This window comes from Microcebus murinus, chromosome 19 (assembly GCF_040939455.1).
Source record: "Microcebus murinus isolate Inina chromosome 19, M.murinus_Inina_mat1.0, whole genome shotgun sequence".
In the NCBI taxonomy this organism is placed as follows: Eukaryota; Metazoa; Chordata; class Mammalia; order Primates; family Cheirogaleidae; genus Microcebus; species Microcebus murinus.
Genome location: NC_134122.1, coordinates 25,339,456 through 25,352,466, shown reverse-complemented (window position 1 = coordinate 25,352,466; position 13,011 = coordinate 25,339,456). Strand labels below are relative to the sequence as shown.

Here is a 13,011-nt window from a genome sequence, read left to right as displayed (position 1 = left end):
AATGCTCACAGCAGCTTTATTCATAATTGCCCCAAACTGGAAACAACCCAACATCCATTCAATGGATAAACAAATGGAGCTATATCCTTGCAATAGAGTACTACTCAGCAATAAAAATGAATAAACTATTGATACATGTAACATAGAGGAATCTCAAAAACATGCTAAAAGAAACCAGACAAGAGCATATGCCATATGATTTCATATGTATAAAAATTCAGAAAAAGAAAGTCTTGTCTAAAGTGACAGAAAGCAGGTTAGTGGTTGCCTAGCACCTGGGTTGGAGGTGACAGATGGACTGGAAAGGAACACAAGGGAATATTTTGGGGGGATGGAAATGATCTCTATCTTGATTGTGAGGGTAGTTACATGGGCATATAAATTTGTCAAAACTGATAAAAGGTACACTTAAACTGGGTGCATTGCACTGTCCATAAATTATACCTCAATAACATTGATTTTTTTTTTCAAGTAATGGGCCAGAATGGCAGGAAATTACTACTTCTGAAAGCAGACCGAATTCAGGAATAATTTCCTCCACGATAAGACCAGCACACTTTCATCTAGACAAAGCTGATGGCAATACTTACAGCTCTTGGGAACAAAATGATGATGCACAAATTGTGAATAATGGCAGTCCTCTACCATCGTAAATGATTTTACGGGTTGGGTGCACATTAAACTAACTGTAACCAGAAAATGAAATAACGTAGTTCTGTGATGACTCACAGAAGTATATGAATTATAGCCACAGCTCTCTGGCGAGCTCAGAGGCTCTTGTGCATGTTTCATACACGGTTATGGCGGACCATAACTTCATGGTGTTAAAGCCAGTACAATGATACAGATTTTCAGAGATGGTACTTCCCAGGAAAACAGCAAAACATTACTCGTTGACCATAGTTCAGTCTGCAGTTAGATATCTTTTGCCTTTTCTGATTCTTGATGCTGGTTAACATTAAAGAAAAAAAAAGACTCACTCTCTTGACATAGAACTTCACCTTTCTCTTAAACTAAATGACATGGAGCAAATATCTCTTTGCTTCTGACTGATCATAAACTATTTCATTCTTCTCTTAAAGAAGCTTATTTTTAGTTATATATTTCATGCCTTGCTTAGACTTAATTTTTACTTGTAGTTCATTGGTTTGTTAAAAAAATTCAATAACATTTTTTTATGTCATTTTTTTTTTTTTTTTTGAGACAGAGTCTCGCTTGTTGCCCAGGCTATAGTGAGTGCCGTGGCGTCAGCCTAGCTCACAGCAACCTCAGACTCCTGGGCTCAAGTACTCCTGCCTCAGCCTCCCGAGTAGCTGGGACTACAGACATGTGCCACCACGCTCGGCTAATTTATATAAATTAGTTGGCCAATTAATTTCTTTCTATTTATATTAGAGACGGGGTCTCGCTCTTGCTCAGGCTGGTTTCGAACTCTTGACCTCGAGCAATCTGCCCACCTCGGCCTCCCAGAGTGCTAGGATTACAGGCGTGAGCCACCGCGCCTGGCCTTTTTTATGTCATTGAATTTTTTTTTTTTTTTTTTTTTTTGAGACTGTCTCGCTCTGTCTCCCTGGCTAGAGTGCAGTGGTGTCATCATTGCTTACTGCAACCTCAAACTGCTGGGCTCAAGCAATCCCCCCTGCCTCAGCCTCCCAAGTAACTGGGACTACAGGCATGTGCCACCATGCCCAGATTTTTTCTATTTTTTTGTAGAGACAGGGTCTCACTCTTGCTCAGGCTGGCCTCAAATTCCTGAGCTCAAGGGATCCTCCCACCTCAGCCTCTCACAGTGCTAGGATTACAGGCATGAGCCACCATGCCTGGCCTCATTGAATCTATTTTTATGGGAAAGTGAGACTTGTTTTCTATTGACGGTAGTGATAGAGTGATAATGATGTCTATTTTCTTGGGACGTAATGTATTTTAATGAAAAATAAGTCAGTTTAAAGAAAAATATTACTACAAGCAATAAGCATATGGTAAGAATTGTGGTGGTCCTGCTCCAGTGTCTGAGGTTTGGGAAAGGCTGGTCCCTTTTTGGCTCTGGTGTTTTATTGCTCTGTGACAGCAAGTGTATAGGCTCAGCTATGGCATCTCCATATGATGGAGCAGGGTCAGTGTGACTTGCTGTATGACTTGGACATGTCACTTGTCAAGTCAAAACCATCTGATCCCTATAACCCTTTCTGGCCCTTGCATCTCATGACTGTACCTCAGTCCCCTCCTGTTGGCTTTCCCAGGTTCCCTTCACTCCTCTGCACAGAACATACAACTTTTCTAATTCTCTGGGACTCAATTTCATTTCTATTTTGAGTTCCCAATATATGGAGGAGCCAGAACCTACATTGCAGGCCATGTAGGGTCCTCTGCACTCTGCTTCCTTCCCCAGGTTATATCTAAATGACACAGGGCTTGGGTTGCCCAAGCTGGTGAGAGGGGAGCATCTGGTACTCAAGTCACCTGCCATACAGGCAGCTCTTGACCCATCCACTATCCAGTACGCTCTCAGCCAGCAGTCAGCCGAGTATATCCCCAGCCCAGGCCTTGGCTCCTTCACATCCAGTGGCTCTGTGGCCACTCTCGTGACACCACCAGGCTCTGCCTGCCTGGACACAGCACCACATATCCATTGCTCTCTGACCTTTTTCAACTACTCCCAAACACTGCTTTTGGACCCACCATTGTTGCCACTCTCAATATTTTCCCCCTCTCTTCCTTTTCCTAGCACAGAGGATTCCTTTTGCTAATCTCCGTGATAAGTAAAAATCACAGTGGAAAATCACTTGGCATTTTTCCCCTCAAATGTGCACCTTCTGTGTTGAAGTCTCCTTCAGGAAAAGTTGGCATCATCTCCCCAGCAGGGTTAAGCTTTTGGAAATACACAGGCAAGAAGTCCCACCACAAACCTTTCCAAAGAGGAGAAGACAAAAGGAGAAATGCCAGGGAAGAGAAAAGCAAAAATACCTGAAGAAAAACACAAAGATGGGTAAGTAACATCTCAAAACATTATCCTACCACCCTGCTAGCCTTAGCTCAAATCATTCTGCCTTTGCAACAAATGCCTGAGGCTTCAAATATCACCAGAAGGATTCCAGAAAACCTGGAAGGAGATAGTGGCTCCCTCTTGCCCTCACTGGCAGATATGCAGAGATAAGGTAAGAGTCTTTATGGCTCATAGAATGCTTAAGACGTCATCAACATCTAGACAAATATTAATAACTACTATGAGAGCATCTCAATTCATGTATGACCCCATTCCACCCTTGCAAGGCCACTGGGCAACAGATAATATAAAAAAAAAACCCATTTTACAAATAAAAAATTCCAGACTCAGAGAGGTTACTTGATCATACCTGCCTTGAATTTGATATCAACCACAGCAGGGTTCAGGGATACAGACAGATCCTTGCATTCCTGCTAAGGCCATCATGCCCCAATGCCCCACTTCCAATATTGCTGGCCTCAACATCACAGAAGGTTTATGAGAACCATTATAAGGAGGTGGCTATAACTAAATGCAATTATCCGCCTCCTGAAGAGGACCCACAAGGAGGATAACCCCATCAAGCCCGCTGTCCTTGTTTTACCTTCCAGGTTATTCCAGGATCTCATCCCCAGATAAGTCTCTTCATTAAGCTCTCGCTCCTGTCCACCTTCTAAAATCTCCCGTGCATGGCCCCCTCTGGAACTCGAGGTCTGTCATCAGGAAGATCCCTATATACTTACCCTCTCCTCTAAGCAGCCCTCATCTTCTGCCTCCCTGCACCATGGCTATTCCCTCAGGACACTGCTCCCCCATAGCCCTCTTGGTAGTGGTCTTGTTCTCTCCTGTGTAAACTCCTGTGAGCTACATTCCACTGGCCTGGAGGAGGCGCTCTCATTGCTGTTGGCAGACTATTATTCCTCCTACTTTCCTTAAAACAAAGCAAAAGAAAAACAACAACATAACAATGAACTGAATCCTCGGAAGCATGTGCCACCAGACTGTACCCCTCTTTCTTGTGCGGGTAGCTGCTGGCCTCCTCCTTGTTCCCTTTATTCATTGAAAATTTAAAAACCTATCTTATGGTCTCCCCCACCCCCACTTCTGACATCTTTCTTGATGATGTAACATCTTCTTAAATGACCCATCCACACCCAGGCTTCTTTGTTTCCTGGTCCCTCCCCTTCAATGAACTTGACCTCCCCTCTAGCTTAGCAACCCACACACAGGCACACCCTAGGCTTCATCATGACCAAAATCTCCAAAATCTCAATTTCAGACATCCTTCTCTGGAACCCCTCCCATCTCTCTAGCTCCTTTCCCAGGCATCTGAGCAGGTGGCTGGAGAAATACCCACATCCTTGCTGCCTGGCCTCACTTTAAGTTTATGATCACAAAGCTCCAGAGCCAGTAAGCTAACATTCTGCTAGCCATTTCGCTCCCCACTCTTTCCTCCACAAACCTCCAAGACCCCCTCCCTGGCCTCACTTTCAGCAAATGTCCTTCTTTTTGTTTCACTGAGCAGCATCTGGCAGCACTGCTCCCTCCCTTCTCATCAGGAGCTCTTTCCTTGGCTTCCAGGATACCACATTCTTTGGGTTTTTCTCCTTCTTATCATCCCCCTCCTCAACCCTTGGCTCAGCGGTTCTCTCTCTAACTGTACTCATTCTCTGGATGTATGGATAGACAGGCACAAGGCTTTCTATAGTATCTATATGTTAGTGACTCCCCATTTAAATCTCTAGCCTCTGAGTCCACCTGTCCTCCTTAAGATACAGACTCATGTATCTAATTGCCTACTTGTTATCTCTACTTGAAGGTCTACTTGGCAATTTAACATGTCCAAAATGTGTTCACTTCTCCCTACCCAGAACAAAATCTGTTCCTCTCCTGTGTTCCTCATCTCTGTGAATGGAACCACCATTCACGCAGCTGCTCAAGCCAAAAACCATGTAGGCATCTTCGACCCTTTTCTCTCTCACTCAACTCCAATCCATTTGCAAATCCTGTTCTGTCTTAAAAAAAAAAAAAATTCCTAATTTGGCCCTTTCTCCCCACCTCCTTCCTGGCCATAGTAGTCCAAGTCACCATTGTTTATCCTGGAGACTCTGGCAAGAGCCTCCTAACCGGCTTTCCTGCCTCTACTGGGACCTCTCTATAGAGATTCTACAATAGAGCTCTCCAAAAAGACCCCAGAGTGATCTCTGGAAGACATAAGCAGATTATCTCACGCCCTGCTCCCAACACTCCATGGGTAGCTTCTCATCACACTTAGAACAAAATCCAAGTAAGACCCAAATCTTAGTAAGATCTTTTACAATTTGGCTCCTGCCACTTGGACAACCCCTGTCCCCACACCACTCTCCCTCTCTCACTGCGCGGCAGCCACATGGGCATTCTTGCTGTTTCTCAAACGCACCAGGCACATTCCCAGCGCAGGGCGTTTGCGCCTCTGCCTGCTGTGTCCTTCCTGGACGGTCCCCATGGCGTACTTTCTCCCCTCTTTCAGCTTCCTGCCCAAACATCTGATCTTCAGGAGCCGCCTCCCCTGACCACATGCTCTATCCCTTTTCCTGCTTTATTTCTTCCTGGTTGCATTTTTAACTGAACGCACCCTGCTTAAGCCTGTATTTTAGTTACTGACTTGCCAACTGAAACAGAAGCTTCGCGAGATCAGGGACCCACCTTACTGTTGCATACACAATTCCCCGGACAGCGCCTGCATACAGGAAGCTCTCAGAACATATTTGACGAATGAATGAATGAATGACTTGCCAAATGCACTGAGGGCAAACAAGTGGCTATCCAGCAGATTTCCATGCCCACCTGTCCTCACACACTTTTCACGTGGAGGGAGATAGAGATGCCTTGTGGGTCGAGGCAAGACTCAGTTCCTTTCGTCCTCCCGCCTAATGGGGGAGTCAAGACTCTGCAGGCCCGGACTCTGTGAGCCCGGATGCAAGAGCAGCTAGGCGGCCTTCTCTATGGTCTCCCTCCCCAGTCCCCTCCTCCCCAGCGCCCGGCGTGCCTCTATGGTTCTTCCTGTCATTAGTCGGGAGGGGGCGCTGTGCGCAGGCGCGAGGTGACGCCGCGGCAGGGCCGGAAGGAGTGCAGCTGCGGCCTCGGCGACTGCGACTGAGCTGTCGGCGGCCGCTCCTGGCGACTAAACGCCGCGGCGGCGGAGGCTTCAGAGCCCGCCTCGCCAGCCGGCGAATTGAGTGGCGAGTAAGTGTCGGCTGCGGGGCGCTCCTGGCCTCCGCGGCAGGCCCTGGGAAGCAAGGTGGCCTCTCCTCAGTGCGCCTCCATTAAGCTCCGAGGTGGGGGTGGGGACGAGGGCAGGGGCGAGGGCCGCCGAGCCGGGGGTCGCGAGCCGAGGCCCGGGCGTCCCTGGGGCCTGGATGGGCTCCTCTGAGCCCCGTGAAGCGGGGGCCAGCGGTGAGGCAGGAGCGACAAAGGCGCTGGGCGCCCGGGCGTCCCTTTCCCATCGCTCCCTCCACTTCGGGAAGTTTCGTGGGCCGTCCCTCGGCCTGCTGCTGGGGGCTACAGCCCCGAAATACCGAGCTTTCTTTGGTGGCCCCTTTATTTCCTTCATCTGGGCCCCAAGCCGCCGCGGGTGGCGGTGTCCGTGCCCCTGACCGCGGCCTGGAGAAGCGGAGGGAGATCGACTGTGTGATTCTGAACTCCAGCTCCAAGCGGGTGACGGCTAGTCGTTTCTAACCTTCCCCACTCAGTTCTGGAGGAGTGTCTTTCCGTGAAAGTTGGCGACTATCACCCACCACTCGTGAGGACACAGCAAGTGTGTCAAAACCCTTCTGCAGCGCGGATCGTGCTAGTCCACGCCACGTTCCTACAGCGCCTCGCATATGCCTGGGCGTTGGGCGGGGAACAAGGCCGATGCGCGCTCTTGCGAGGTGGCCCTCATACCGTATTGAACGATGATCTGAAGCTTGGGGCAACTTGTAACCAACCTCAGAGAGCCTGTGATGTGCCAGTTACTGTTCTAGGTGCTGGGATTCCGATATAAATCACCTGGGGGCCTGTTAATCACTCCTACATTGTGATAAGGGCCCTTTTTTAGCAGTTTCCCTGAGTACTTTGATCACGCAAAGAGAGTACTGCTGAGAGGAGGGGGAGAAGACCAGGAAGGTTTTATGACACATCTCAATTTAGTAAGCTTGTTGTAGAAAACAGCTAAGAAATGGCCTGGCTTTGCTTTAGGTTTTATGTCCATAATTTCTTGTGCTTGAGTATAGGGGATGGTGGTGAATTTGAAGAAATGGCTGGAGAGCCTAGGGCCAGATGTTGTATACCCCTGTAAACCTCATTAGAGGATTTAGATTTTTATCTTAAAGGCTAGCAGTGGCTAATAAAAGAGAATCCTTGAAGCCCCTTTGGAGTAATCTAATAAAGTTGAGATATGAGTCACAGAGACTGAAAGTTTATGAAGAAGGATGGGTCAGAGCCTGTTGGCTAACTATCATGTGAGCTCCTATTTAATGTGTTTACTAAATTCTAGGCTTTACTATATTCTTGGTCTTTACAGGGGACATAATTAATTTTCACACCTGACAGTGTCATCATATCTACATTGTTAATAATAATAGAACAAAACATACAATCCTAATGTGCCAAACACTGTTTTAAGTATTTTCCATATGTTAGCTTTTTTAATCCTCTCAATGACATTGGCTTCATTATTATCTTTATTTTAAAAGGCAAGAAACTGAGGTGCTGAAGAATAACCTATCTAGTCACAAAGTTTGTAAGGTCAGAGCTGGAACTTGAACTCAGTTTAGTTCAGGGGTTCATGCCCTAATTATCCTGGTATACCTGTGATTGCTGTTTATTCAGAAAGTACTTCAGGAGCATCTACTTTGTGCCAGGCAGTGTGCTTTGTATTGAGGCTTTGGGAGCAAGTAAGACCTGTCTTCTGGGAACTAAAGTTTTAGCAGAGGGGAGACCAAAATTAACACATTAACTGCCATGTGAGTTGTATTTAACTCACGCTAGTTTTGAGCCTGGTGCCTCATGAAGCATGTATAACTCACACGTCTCTTTACCTTGGGAGCCTCATGGTGCACAGGCAAGCTGCCATGCTGTAGCATACATATTATGTGATAGGTGGTTCCTTGGGCAAAACTCTGCAGTTGGTTGGTAAAAATCTTACTTGATGTTCTTATTGTTACAATTAATAATTGACAGTTTAATTCTAAAAACGTGGATTTAATGAATAGAACTCAATAAATTTTGTTTTTCTATTTGTGTTTACCTTTAAATTACACTTAAGCCTGACAAGTCAAGAAAAACACTTTACTATTAAGAACTAATTTTCAAGTTTTCACATTACTAATTTTCAAGTTTTTATGTTACTATTTAATCAAAAACATAGGGAACAATAAACAAATAACAATTTTTGATTAAATTAGAAAGGATAGTTTTGTTTTCAAAGTTTTTATTCTGTTTTCATAATAAAACACCATGGCCCCAAGGAAAAAATTTTTTTTCTAGTGTGGCAGTCAATGTGTTAAACATAGTTTCCTGAAGGCATGAAATTATCACTGTGGTAAGTTCTTTGAAGAAGTGAGGGATGTTTGATTAAACTGTGTGGGTGGGGAGGATATCTAGGAAATAGTGAGGAAAGGTTTTTCTCTGAGGAAGTAAAGAACTGAAGCATGAGTAGAGTTAATTTGGTCAAAGAGGCAGTGAAGAGGAGTAATCAAGCCAGGGAAGAGCCTGAAGTGGAAGAAGGGGCATTGTTACTGGTGGACGGTGAAGGGGGTAAGCTATGAGGTGAGGCTGTGTCAGTCATCAGGGGCCATAGGATGGCAGTGTTTTTGTAGGCTATGTAGGCAAGGATTTTGATTCTACCACAGTGAGATTTGTGGTTTTAAAAAAATAACTCTCAATGCTATATATTAATAAAAATATGTCAGTGGGTGGAGCCTACAGGCTATACTTGGGATGAAAGGAGCAGAGTGTCCTGAGCTCTCAAAAGATGTGATTCTAAAACGATTGCTGAAAACATAGATTTTTACCCCTTGAGGATGAGGATGTACCTACTTATCTGTCCTAATTTCCAAACCAATTTTCAGTTGACAGTTGAGGAAAATCTTAATGTTTTATGTTAAACTAGCCCACTCACTAAAGATTTTGAATTTAATTTTTGGTTTAAAAGTTTCCTATTGTGGAAAGACACTGATAACAGGATTTTTAGAGCTCTTTTAAACTCTGTTTAACACATTAACTGCCATGTGAGTTGTATCTAACTCACACTAGTTTTGACCCTTGGGCCTTGTGAAGCATGTGTAATTCGCACATCTTTTCACCTTGGGAGCCTAGAGAACTATTTTTCAAGTTGCCTAAAACTCAAGGACAGAAAACAATTAAAAAAATAACAAATTTTTTATTAAATTAGAATCGTTGTTTTTGAAGTTTTTATTCTGTTTTCATAATAAAACACCGTGGCCCTAAGGGAAAAAAAATGTTTTCTGGTGTGGCTGTCAGTGTGTTAAACTCTACAATAATTGTTTGCATAATTTATCTGTAATTACGGATGTTATTTTACTTCAGTTTCATTTTGTCTACATATTAAAGTTAACACACATTGTGTTTTGTTATTCTGAGCTCCTCATCTGCCTTGTTCTTCCTTGATAGCATCACTGTCCTCTAGTCACCTGATCTCAACATCTAAGTCAACTTTGACTCCTTCCTCTTGCCCTGATGGCCAATTACATACAAAACTCCCATTGGATCTAACTCTGCAGTTAGTATCTTGCTTTTTTTTTTCCCTGCCCCCTACATACTGTTATCTCTAGTTCAGACTTCACTGGCTCTTGTTTCCTGGCAAGCCAAGACATCCTACAGATGTCTCCTGTAGGCTGTCCTACACATTGCAGCAAGGTTAATTTTTCTAAAGAACAGCTCATTGTGTTGCTTCCCACTGGCTAGAAAATAAGATTTGATCTGTTTCAGTTATCCATTGATGTATACCAAACCATCCCAGAACTTGCTGACTTGATAACAGCAGTTTTATTTGTTGACAGTTTTGAGTTGAGATTGGGAAGGACTTGCCTGGGCCATTTATCTTTGGTCCATATCCTTTTAGCAGCAGTGGCCAGTACTACAGGATCCACTTCCAAGATGGTGTCTTCATTTATGTGCCTTGTTAGAGACTGCTTGAAGGCTGGGCTTAGCCAGCTCTTTCCCTCTGCATGTACCATCAGAGCTTTCTATGCAGCCTCTTCCACAGGGTATTTAGACTTCTTATCCTGTGGCTTTGGGAGCCCTGGGTAAAAGCTGCTGTCTTCTTAAAGGCTAAGTCCAGATCTTACACGGTGCTCAGTTTAGCTTGAATATGGCTGTCCCTGCTAAGCCTTCCCTGTCTGCTTTCCCCCAACTGGAGTAGTCTCTTTATTCCACAAGTGACTTTATAGTGGACTTAATTTTGTGCATATTTTCTCTTATTGATGGAACTCTGAGTTCTTTGAAGCAAGGTCCATGTGGGATTTTTTTTGTATTCCTTATGATGTATAACAAACTCTTCTCATATAAAAAGTATAAAAATCTGTTAAATCACAAATTGTTATATAAAATGACAGTACAATTGTCCCTCCATATCCACGGGTTTTATAACTGACTGTATTTTTGTTATATTGATTTAATATTGATTATTAGCACAGGCTTATAAAGGATAGCCATCCAAAGAATGGTTAAGATGAGCAACTAGTACTTGAATGGAAAACAATAATGATTTATAGACACTTAGAAAACATGCTAGGAAGAGGTGTTACAGGTGTGTCACGTTCTTTCAGCCCAGCTCTGCTTTGCCCATTTGGGAAGGCAAAGGGACTAACTCATTGAATTTGAAAGTCTTTTATTACACCCAAATCATTGTTGCAAAAGTGACAAGCCTACATATTTATGGAAATTATTCTGGAGGGCAAGGACACTACAAAACTCCAGGATCATACAGTATTATTTTAGGAGCACATGGAAGGAAAAATGGAGAAGCAACATGACTAGAGGAGTGAGAAGAAAATGATTGGTCAGAGACAGATTCAAGCATTCTGGCCATGAGGAAGTGAAGGTACAATTTTGAAAACCAGAAAACTGGGTGAGAAAACCATGGATGGGTCCTTTTTTTTCCTGACTTTGTTTTCCAAATTTTCTGTATTGACAGTACTTGGTAACTGAAGGAAATCCTAGTAAACTTGTTACTTAGGCCATGTTACCTGACTCTGGTTGTATGACTGTGATGAACAAGAGCTCTAGTCTTTGACATAGGAAGATGTTTTTAGAGCCTCTTTTCAGCAGCTGTGCTAGGCATTGCAAATACAGCTCTTAACAAGACATATCAAGAGCATTTGGAGAAAAGATAATTGAAATATGAACTCTTTCTCATTGAATATTGATTCATACAAGGAACAGAAAGGGACAAAAAGATCATTAGGACAGTTAGAGATGAAAGAGAACATAGAACTGCCATCTAATTTTCTTAAAACTTTACAATATAGGAGTACTAAATATAAGATTCTCAGTAATGAGATGATGAAATACATGCTGATATTTGGTTCTAATTTATAAGTATTAACCCAGTGATCCCCAACCTTTTTGGCACCAGGGACCAGTTTCATGAAAGACAGTTTTTCCACAGATGAGGGTAGGGAGTAGGGGGCAGGCAGAACTCAAGCAGTGATGAGGGATGGGGAGCTGCTATAAACACAGATGAAGCCCAGCCTGCCTGCCACTCACTTCCTGCTGTGTGCCCCCCCCCCCCAGTTCCTAAGTTTCATGGGAGACAGTTTTTCCACAGACCTGGGTGGTGGGGAGTCAGTGGAACTCTGTGGCCCAGGAGCTTGGGGAGCACAGCATTGACGAATATATTTGACTATAGAGTATTGTCATAAATGTACTTGTGATAATTTTTATGGTAAAGGGAAGAGACAAGAACTGAAATTTTCTTGGGTGGCATTTTCTATTTCTAGACTCCACTTATAACCTTTTTTTTAAGCTTTCTGATCAAGAAGCAAACAATAAGACATATATAGCTTCTTGCTACTTCCAGAGGAAAAAGTGAAGTTTGTTACAGCAGGAAGTAAAAGTTTTACTGTGAATAGTTATCATGCTAGTGAAGTGTAATTTGGAAGGGGAAAATAAAGGTTCTTCCCTCTGCCTCAATCTGGCTATACTATCAACTCTTAATAAACTCTGTATCTACTGTGTACTTGTGATACCAGAGCTCCTATTTTGATTGCATTTACCATATACAAAGTGACGTCCAGTATTTTATTTAATCTTCAACACAGCCTTACAAGGTAAGAATAACTATTTCCATTTCACATATAATAATAGTAGCTGTAATGTCACATTTGCTATGTGCAGGCACTATGGTAAACACTTTATATATGTGTAACTCAAATTTGTTACATTTAATTTGATTTATTTTTTAGAGACAGAGGCTTTCTCTGTCATCTAGGCTGGACTGCAGTTGCATGATCATAGCTCACTGCCTCCTGGGCTCAGGCAATCCTCCTGCTTCAGCCTCCTGAGTAGCTGGGACTACAGGTGCATGTCACCACACTCAGCTATTTCATTTCTTTTGTAGAGATGGTGTCTTGTTCTTGCCCAGGTTGGAGTGCAGTGACTTGACAGGTGAAATCCTCCTGCCTCAGCCTCCGGAGTAGTAGGGGACTACGGACCTGTTCCACCACACCTAGCCTCAATTAATTTTAAAACAATCATATTATTCTCATTTTATAAATGAGGAAACTAGGCCCAGGGGATTAAGCAGTTTACCCAGTGCCGCTGATTCGCTAACTGGTGAGACCAAGGTTTAAACCTAGGCTGTCTGATCCAAAGCCCAGATTAAGGAACTGAGTGTCAGGAAGTTAAATGACCTGTTACAAAGACCTACTTCTAGTCAAGAGTAGAAATTCCATCAGACTCTTTTTGTCCCAACAGGGGCCACTGATGTGCTACTCATGAGGAATTTTTTTAAAGTACTTATAGTAATCTGCCAGAAATAACCA

At 43.6% G+C, this 13,011-nt stretch overlaps 1 protein-coding gene across 4 annotated transcripts in view; it reads left to right on the top strand.

Moving 5' to 3' along the window:
- The first annotated feature begins 6,034 nt into the window (after window positions 1-6,034).
- Window positions 6,035-13,011, top strand: part of RNF216 (ring finger protein 216) — a 155,261-nt gene continuing 148,284 nt past the window's right edge. For 3 of the 4 annotated variants that reach the window (XM_075995269.1, XM_075995267.1, XM_075995270.1), the window contains exon 1: window positions 6,035-6,208. The gene's annotated coding sequence lies outside the window, so the exon portion shown is untranslated. The remainder of the gene's footprint in view (window positions 6,209-13,011) is intronic. The other variant, XM_075995271.1, reaches the window with a different exon arrangement.